Here is a 10,279-nt window from a genome sequence, read left to right on the forward strand (position 1 = left end):
CAAGCAGGAGTAGGGTTTTACCTCCATCGAGAGGGCCCGAACCTGGGTAAAAACATCGTGTCCCTTGTCTCCTGTTACCATCCGCCTAGACGCACACTTCGGGACCCCCTACCCGAGATCCGCCGGTTTTGACACCGACAGCCTTACTTTATGATTTTCACGCCGGAACTACGTCGGGATGTGGAGGGTATACACAATCCGGCTCCACAACCCGAGGATCTGGGAAGATCCCTTGATCTGGCCTCCGAAGAGGATCCGGACACAAAGGTGGAGCTAACTGACGGGGTGTTCCACCAACTCAGCATGGACAATGCTCTAGTCGCCATTACGGCTGACTACCCCGGCTTATCTCCGGCTTCCCAGGTAATTATGACCGGAGTCCTGACACCATTACTTCATCCTTACATATTTCTGACCACCGTATACCAACGGTGTCTTGCAGGAGGTGCCTTCAAGGCGGGAAGCCGAACCCGCGGCGGCTGACCAACAAGGGTCAGTTTGGCCCAGCAGCCGGAAGAGGGGTGCGGTGCGAATTGAAACGTCGCCGCAATGGTATAGCTCGCCACCGTAGTTTAAGGAAAAGATTCCTAGGAGGTGTATTAATGCTCAAGACTTTTCCAGGAGAAAAAGCGCTCGCCGGACTGTGCTTGGAGAGGTTGCCAACCAAGCCTCCACCAGCCAGGCTCCAACACCTGGTCCGGAGGGGGAGCGAGCGCAAGGCGCGAGTCGGATACTCCTCCAACGGAGGATGCCGACAGGCTGTCCGCCACCAGGTCTGAGGTGGAGAGCGCCATGAATCATAGGTGCCGCCGGACAGTTCTTTGTGACGCGTGTTTCTCCCCAGAGGCGTTAAATTCCTTTAATGCGGGAGACGCGCACCTCCGTGCCGCTCAAGATGGTTTGACCAAAGCCACGGAGCAATATGTGAAGGACATACGGGTAGGGAATTTTAATGGTTATGTATGCCAGTAGCCCCCGAGACTTAAAGTAGTGTAGAATAACTGATTTAAGGATCATTCAATATGCAGGATCTTACAGAGAAGAATAAGAATTGTCTCAGGAGCTTCAAGAGTGCAAGGCCCAACTTGAGGCCGCACTAGCCGCCGCAGCAGGAGACACAGAGACCCCCTCCGGTAACATATATTTCAAAAATGTTTTATGGTGTGCGGCGTGCGTATAAGTCTGACAATAATATTTGAGATGTTGCCGGACTTGATCCGGATAAGCAACAGCTACTGCACCAGCTGAAGGCCGGCGAGAGGGTGCTTATGAAGGTGCAGCAGGAGAGGAACAAACTCCAAGATGCCCACACCCTGCTTGAAGAAGAGCTAAAAGGTGTTCGGGCCGAGCTGTCTGGCTCCGTGAAGGAGAATCAGCGGCTTCGTCGCGGCATCTATAGTAAGTGCTTGAGCAAACTCTTTTGAAAAGAAGAGTTCGGCGAGGAAGTCGATTGACAAAAATATGTCTGTAGGTGTGCTCACAGGTCGGCCTACGGAGGACACACCCGGTTCAACGGGTGACCAACTTCCAGAGCTGGTGCAACTTCTTGAACGTGTTCGGCAGGCGATGAGTGGCGTCGCCCAGGCCTTATGGCCGTCCGTCTCCCTGCCCGAGGGCCTTGGAGAGCTTGCGGAGAACCTTCAGGGAGCATGGCAGCGCTTCTGTCTGTGGAAGATATCGGCCTGCCGTCAAGGTGCCAAGGAGGCCTGGGCTATGGTGAAGACGTGGTACAAGAAGGCGGATCCGAACCACATGGCCGAGGTCGGACCTGTGGGACCCGATGGGAAGGAGATCCCTGTGAGCTTAATGTACGGCCAAGTGGAGTTGGCCGCTAAGTATTCCCAACGGGACTGTAAATTAGACAGCCTGTTAGACGGGATTGAAGAGGAGTACAGTTAGTCAATTTGACGATGTATTTTGAAATGACATGTAAAATGCCTTCTAGCCGGATTGTAGATCGTTTGTCTTTGCGGACCTTTTCGCTTCAACCTCGGGACCCTAGAGTCCGGAGTGTGTCCGAATACCCTCTCGGTTATGAAAAAACTGGGGCATGCATGGAGACCAGGCGTAATGGTCATTAGTGCTTTATCAGACAAGTGCCCAACGAGTTATGTTATATTACATGGTTAGTAAGAAACATCTTCCAGGGAGAATAGTTCCGTTAAGGGTTCCTTTCCCTGGGAGGCATGCCCTAAAGTGCATGTCCGGACTGCGAAAAAAGCAGAAAAACATCTGGGGGCAGATAAATAAGTAAATAAGAAATCATCTTTCAAGTCACCGACCGAATATTCCCTTAAGAACGCTAGCTTTTGACTTCACCCAGTCTGAGGTACACATCCGGCTGACCCAGCAGTAACAATCACAGAGGTGCTCCCTTTACCTCCTAGCCGAACAATCGGGAACGTAGGGGTAATCACAGGAGCCAGGCAACCCAGCTTGGCCAAAACTTAAGTCATATCGATGCATATACTGGTGAATAAAAGGTACATGCGGAAGTTTGACACATGTGTTCGGCATAAAGCCTGTATAAATGAGCTTATATGAAAGAAGCCCCCAGGTATAATGAGTGCGAGTAGCATGTCAAGTGTGTCCGAACAATGCGCAAATCAGCCCTCAAAGGCTTTATGAAAAGGTGGGGAGAAAAAGAGAGAAACAAGAAACAATTGAAGTAAAAAACGTGGGAGGAGGAAGGAGACGAACTCTGAATCCGGCGCTAGGCGTAGTATCTTCGGAGGCGGGCTGCATTCCATGGGTTCGGCTTGAGTCGGTTGTCCGATGCGTTTCACAGAGGGTATGCCCCGCCGGTCAGGACTTGGTCGATGATGAAGGGACCTTCCCATTTGGGCTTGAGTTTGTCCTTTTTCTTGTCCGGCAGGCGTAGAACTAGTTCGCCAACATTGTAAGTTTTAGCCCGTACTTCTCTGCTTTGATATCTTCGAGCCCGCTGCTGATAGAATGCAGAACGAGCCTTTGCCACGTCGCACTCCTCCTCCAATGCGCCCAAGCTGTCCTGCCGATCCAACTCGGCTTCTCTTTCTTCGTACATGCGCACTCGAGGTGAGTCATGAATTATATCGCAGGGCAAAACTGCCTCTGCACCGTATACCATGAAGAATGGTGTGAATCCGGTAGTACGGTTTGGCGTGGTCCGCAGCCCCCAGAGTACAGAGTCGAGCTCCTCTACCCAGTGCGTGTTAGATTCCGTAAGGGACCGAACTAATCTGGGTTTGATGCCGCTCCTGATTAGACCATTTGCTCGTTCAACTTGACCGTTGGTTTGAGGGTGATAGACTGAAGCGTAGTCGAGCTTAATGCCCATATTTTTACACCAGAGTTTAACCTCGTCGGCCGTGAAGTTCGTGCCATTATCGGTGATGATGCTGTGGGGGACACCATAACGGTGTACTACCCCGGATATGAAGTCTATCACAGGTCCGGATTCGGCCGTTTTAACTGGCTTGGCCTCTATCCATTTGGTGAATTTGTCCACCATGACCAATAGGTATTTTTGCTTGTGGGTTCCCCCTTTAAGGGGTCCAACCATGTCAAGCCCCCAGACCACAAACGGCCAGGTGATGGGTATATTTTTGAGGGCGGTGGGTGGCATGTGGCTCTGATTAGCAAAGAGCTGACAACCGACGCATCGTTGGACTAAGTCTTGAGCATCTGCCCGGGCTGTCGGCCAATAAAATCCTGTACAAAAGGCCTTACCTACAAGGGCCCGGGCTGCAGCATGGTGTCCGCCTAGTCCGGCGTGAATTTCAGCCAGGAGATTTCGCCCTTCCTCTTCAGAGATACACCTTTGAAGGACTCCGGTTGTGCTTTTCTTATAAAGCTCCCCCTCATGGACCTTGTAGGCTTAGGTCGCTGAACTATGCAGCGGGCCTCATTTTGGTCTTCGGGAAGTTCCTGCCTAATTAAGTAGGCTAGGAATGGTTCTGTTCACGGGGCAATGACTGCCATTATTTCGTGGGCGGAAGGTGTTATGTCATTGGTTGAGCCACCGGTTGTGTCAGAATGTTCGGTGTTGGGCGGTGCGGTTGGTTCCGGATTGTTGTTTCCGGACTCCTCTTCCCATATTACGGATGGCTTAAAGAGCCACTCCAGGAAGATGTTTGGAGGGACGGCGTCGCGTTTTGCGCCGATGCGTGCCAACACGTCGGCTGCCTGGTTATTATGCCGGGCTACATGGTGGAATTCGAGTCCTTCGAACCGAGCTGACATTTTTAAGACGGCGTTATGGTAGGCTGCCATTTTCGGATCTTTGGCATCGAAGTCTCCGTTTACTTGTGATATTGCGAGGTTTGAATCCCCGCGTACCTCGAGGCGTTGAATGCCCATGGAGATTGCCATCCGGAGACCGTGTAGAAGGGCCTCGTATTCGGCTGCGTTGTTGGAGTCTGTGTACATTATTTGAAGTACGTATTGGACTGTGTCTCCGGTTGGGGACGTCAAAACAACGCCAGCCCCCAAGCCGGCCAACATTTTAGAGCCGTCGAAATGCATGATCCAATTGGAGTATGCGTCGTACTCTTTAGGGAGTTCGGCTTCAGTCCATTCAGCGACGAAGTCAACCAAGACTTGCGACTTTATAGCTCGCCGTGGTTTGTATGTTATGTCAAATGGTAAGAGCTCAATGGCCCGTTTTGCAATCCTGCCCATCGCGTCGCAGTTGTTTATGATGTCGTTGAGGGGTACTTCGGAGGCCACTGTTATCGAACACTCTTGAAAGTAGTGTCGCAGCTTCCGGGATGCCATGAACACCGCATATGCTATCTTTTGATAATGCGGGTACCAGGACTTGCAGGGAGTTAAGACAGTGGATACGTAGTACACTGGTTTTTGAAGGGGGAATTTATGCCCTTCTGTTTCTCGTTCGACGACGAGCACCGCGCTTACAACTTGATGTGTTGCCGCGATATATAACAACATTGGTTTGCCCAGGTTAGGCGCGGCCAGGACCGGATTTGTTGCCAATAAGGCCTTCATTTCTTTGAGTCCGGCAGTGGCAGCATCTGTCCACTTGAAGTGTTTGGTGCGCCTGAGGAGGCAATAGAGGGGCAATGCCTTTTCTCCCAAACGGGAGATGAAGCGGCTTAGATCCGCCACGCATCCAGTCAATTTTTGTATTTGTTTGAGGTCTTTTGGAATATCCAGCTGTGACAGAGGTCGGATCTTGGCTGGGTTTGCTTCATTTCCTCTACCAGATACAATGAAGCCCAGGAGCTTTCCGGCTGGTACGCTGAAAACGCATTTTTTTGGGTTCAGCTTAATGTCATATGCTCGGAGGTTGTCGAATGTGAGCCTTCAATCGTCTACTAGAGTTTCGACGTGTTTGGTCTTGACGACCACGTCGTCTATGTATGCCTCTACTGTTTTGCTGATCTGGGTAGCCAGACATGTCTGAATCATGCGCTGATATGTTGCGCCGGCATTTTTGAGTCCGAAGGGCATCGTGTTGAAGCAGAATAGTCCGTATGGAGTAATGAATGCCGTTGCGGCTTGATCTGCCTCCGCCATCTTGATTTGATGGTAGCCGGAGTATGCGTCGAGGAAGCACAATGAATCGTGCCCTGCAGTAGCATCGATTATTTGATCGATGCGGGGAAGGGGGAAAGGATCCTTTGGACAAGCCTTGTTGAGGTCTTTAAAATCGACACATAGGCGCTAGGATTTGTCCTTCTTTAGTACCATTACCAGGTTTGCTAGCTAGTCCGGATGTTTGATGTCTCTGATGAATCCATCTTCCAATAGTTTGGCTAGCTCCTCTCCCATTGCCTGTATTTTGGGTTCGGAAAATCGCCAAAGAGCCTGTTTGACTCGCTTGAATCCTTTTAGGATGTTTAGGCTGTGTTCTGCCAATCTGCGTGGGATTCCTGGCATATCTGAAGGGTGCCTGGCAAAGATGTCCCAATTCTCCCGAGGGAATTCTCGTAGTGCGGCGTCTACATCAGGGTTTAACTGTGCCCCAATGGAGGCCGTCTTTGTTGGGTCCGTTGGATGGACCTGGAATTTGACTATTTCGTCCGCTGGTTTAAAAGAGGTGGACTTGGATCTCTTATCGAGTATCACATCATCCCTGTTCACCGTAGAGCATAGCACGGTGAGTTCCTCCGCTGCTAGGGCTTCGGATAGTGCCTCTAGGGCTAATGCGGCTGTCTTGTTTTCGGCGCGGAGTGCTATGTCCGGATCACTGGCAAGGGTGATGGTTCCATTGGGCCTGGGCATTTTAAGCTTCATGTACCCGTAATGGGGTATGGCTTGGAAAATTGTGAATGCCTCTCGTCCTAATAAAGCGTGATATCCGCTGCTGAACGGGGACACTTGGAACGTGACCTCCTTGGACCTGTAATTGTCCGGCAAGCCAAACACCACATCAAGTGTGATTTTTCCTGTGCAGCGTGCTTCCCGGCTAGGGATTATTCCTCTAAAGGTTGTGCTGCTTCGCTCAATGCGGCTCCAGTCTATTTCCATTTTTTGAAGGGTTTCCTCGTAGATGAGGTTTAATCCGCTGCCGCCATCCATGAGTACCTTGGTAAGACTAAAGCCGTCCACTATTGGACTGAGGACCAATGCGGCTGGTGCTCGAGCTGTTCGGAATTTAGGTTCGTCGCTGGCGTCGAAGGTGATGGCCATGTCGCTCCATGGATTTGTTGTTGCTACTTGGTAGACTTCGGCGAGGCTGTGGATTGTTCTTTTTCGCATATTATTTGACGCGAAAGTCTCGAAGACTGTTAATACCGTACTGTTACTATTGGGGTGGGTCTCCGGGGCTAGAAGCTCTTCGCCACTTTTGGCCACCTGCCGCAGTATCCAACATGCTCGAAGGCTATGAGTTGGAGTGGCGCCCTCTGTACTATGAATTTTACAGGGTCCGCTGAGCCATCCCTCCAGTACGGTTCCGTGCCCTTTATGGGGTTTTTGCTTTTTGGTTCTTGTCCTGGGTGCTTGAGCATGGTGCACCCTTTTGTTTCGGACTAGGGTTGTGTTCGGAGCCGGATTGTCCCAAAACTTAGTTTCGGTTTTCCGGACACTCTCCATCGCACATTATTTTCGTACTATGGATGCCATGTCAGTGAAGCGTGTAATTTCGCGACGACTTATGGCGTTCAAGATTCCCTTGTCCGTGCAATTGTTGCAGAAAATTGAAATTATGTTTTCCTCACGGCAGTCCTTTATCCTGTCCATAACCAGGAGGAATCTGGCCCAGTAATGATGTACTGTTTCGGCGGGCTCTTGCCGGATTTGAGATAGATCGCTTATGTTTGGGTGGGTGGGTGGAATTAATTCCGGAACCCTGCCCAACTTGAGGCTCATGGGCCGAAAAGTTTCCGAATTTGGAAGCTTGGATTGCTGGATGTCGTCCAACGAATCTGGTCCGCTGCCAGACTTTAGGTTCCGTACTTGATTGACATCCGTCCCTCCGTGGAAATCCGACATGGAGGGATCAGGAGTCCGGACATAGATGGTTTTTAATAAAGGGGGAGAATCGCCGCGTTGTTCTTCTACCACAGCAACGTGATGGGTAACCTAGGGAGAGTCAATGTCTCTCAGATCGGTTTTAAGCCCAATCTGATTGTAGTCTGTAGCGACTCCCAGGGTGGTGAAGCGATCCAAGAGCTCATTTACGGAAGAGAGCTCCATTGGATCTAGCTGCTCGGTAAATTCCGAGTTGACATGAAGATCGCTTTTGATTATCCGAGAGGTCATTGTCGGTGTCAAAACCGGCGGATCTCGGGTAGGGGGTCCCGAACTGTGCGTCTAGGCGGATGGTAACAGGAGACGTGGGACACGATGTTTTTACCCAGGTTCGGGCCCTCTCGAGGGAGGTAAAACCCTACGTCCTGCTTGATTAATATTGATGATATGGGTAGTACAAGAGTAGATCTACCACGAGATCAAGGAGGCTAAACCCTAGAACCTAGCCTATGGTATGATTGTTGTAATGTATCTTTATCGACTAGCCTGGCCTCGGTTTATATAATGCACCAGAGGCCTAGGATAACAAGAGTCCTAGCCGAATACGCCGGTGGGGGAGGAGTCCTTGTCTTGATCGCCAAGTCTTGTAGAATCTTCCTTGTATGCGGCACCTGTCCGGACTGGCCCATGAGTATACGGCCATGGGGGTCCTCGGCCCAATCCAATAGATCGGGAGATGACGTGGTGAATACCCCCTAGTCCAGGACACCGTCAGTAGCCCCCTGAACCGGTCTTCAAGTTAGGGACGCTCCTCGATTCTTCCGAACTGTTCTTCATCTTCGGTCGTCGGTCTTGAAAACTGGTTCAACGAATCTTCTTTATCTTCGATCTTGAGGATCGCCGAAATGCATTCGATGGGTTTACATGTCGGGTATCCGAGGAGCCCCTTTAAGTTTCTGGCCTTTATCAATGCCTCGTTATTTTTATGCCACACCTCGGGTTTGAAGTTGTTCCCGGGCGGCAGCGTCCTCTTGCGTCCGAGCTCCAACGCCGGACTGCATTCGAGGTATCTTTTACAGTCGAGCGCCAATGCCGGACTGCTTCCCAGCTCTAATGCCGGACTATGTATCCGAGCTTCAACGCCGGACTATGTATCCGAGCTCCAATGCCGGACTATGTATCCGAGCTCCAACGCCGGACTATGTATCCGAGGTGTCCTAAATCACCTTGGTTCAAAGAAGTTTGAAGGAGTTTAGCCGAGCTTAATGCCGGAAATGCCCTCTATGGAGCCAGCCACTAGCGCCCGAGCTTTATGCCGGACTGCTTCTGAGGTGGTGCACCACCCCGAATATGGGCCGATTTTTGTCAATATTTTTTGTTGGTGCAATTTATTCTCTGCCGAGATACATAGCCAGTAGCCCTCAAGGTGAGTATCAGCCTAAAACCCGAGATGCCCATGAAGGATGACATAAGACCGCTGATCCCCATAGCTGCTGAGACTCAGGTTGATTTGCAAAATCGGTCTGAGGATCAAGTCCTAGCTCGGCAGAATACTTCGGGACACAAAAAGCGGCGTGCTCAGTCCTCGAGACTCAGGTTGGGTGCGGCCGACCAACCTGAGGATCAAAATCTCCTCGGAAACTATATTGCACATAAAATTTTCTGCATTGGGCAAGCAATGCAGTAGCCCCCGAGACACTGGTCAGGTGGCAACACCAGATCAAGGGATCAATATGCCCCTTTGATATGTTTTAAATAATAAGCTCGAAGCCCAGTAGCCCCCGAGCCTTAATGCGGGCACGGGTGGCCGAATTAAGGATCAATATCCATAGTAAAATCACAAATTATGTGTAATGATTCTATGTATCCAAATACTTTATGTCATTGATGCTCGGATCCGCATTGTACAAAACTTTGTTGACCGGCCATCGACTTCCACCTCCTCGGCCAATAGCTGAGGAGTGTTTGTATTACTTTATAAAGCCTTTATGAAGACGACACACAAGGCAATCTGACCATACGGTTTTATAAACAAAGGTACGCGGAGAGATATATTATATTACTGTTTAACAGAAAAAATGTCTTCCAAAGAAAATAGTCCCGCTATCGGTTCCTTTCTTTGGGTTCTCATGCTAAGCATGATCATAAAACCTCAGCTCAAATGTAAGAGCAAAATATCGAGGATTTAGTTGGGGAGGCTAGTTAATAGCCCCTGGTAGTGTTCGGCGATAGTCGAGGTCGAGCCGTAAACACTTCGGCCAATGTTATGAACGGCCTGTTATTTAACATAGTTATCGGATCGCTGACCAGTTTACGCTTATTGTGACAGTCAGTTTTCGGCTTTCTCCACTGAGGTGCTTAACCATGTGAGCTGGAAGCACAATCGCAGTGGTTCTCCCTTTGCACGCCTAGCCGAACAAAACGGAACATAGGAAGCAAGTGCGGGAGCCGGGCAACCCAACTATTGACCGAAGACACAATTCGAAACAGATTCATATATAGCAATATCCGAGAATATTTTTGCCGAAATCCCTAAAAGGTGTTGGGCGTTGCACTGCGAGACTAATGCTGGAAAAGCACAAATAGTTTAAAAGTGCCAAAAAGCTTGGAAAACCAAGAAACGTTAGTGAAAACATAACGTCCGAACAATATCAAGTGTTCGGTGCCAATCCGAAAATTGGACTTTAGAAAAAAAAGGTGCTTCTGTCGTGCTTTAACATGACACATCCTATCTCAAAACTTCAAGCGGGTCAGCCTACGGCTAGTGACCGCACACTTGTGTCGAAGGAGTGATAAATAATAATAAAAACTTTGCAACGACTAAGAAGAAAAACAGTTATCATAAAACGGCTCATATAAA

Source organism: Triticum dicoccoides, chromosome 5B (genome assembly GCF_002162155.2).
Source record: "Triticum dicoccoides isolate Atlit2015 ecotype Zavitan chromosome 5B, WEW_v2.0, whole genome shotgun sequence".
In the NCBI taxonomy this organism is placed as follows: Eukaryota; Viridiplantae; Streptophyta; class Magnoliopsida; order Poales; family Poaceae; genus Triticum; species Triticum dicoccoides.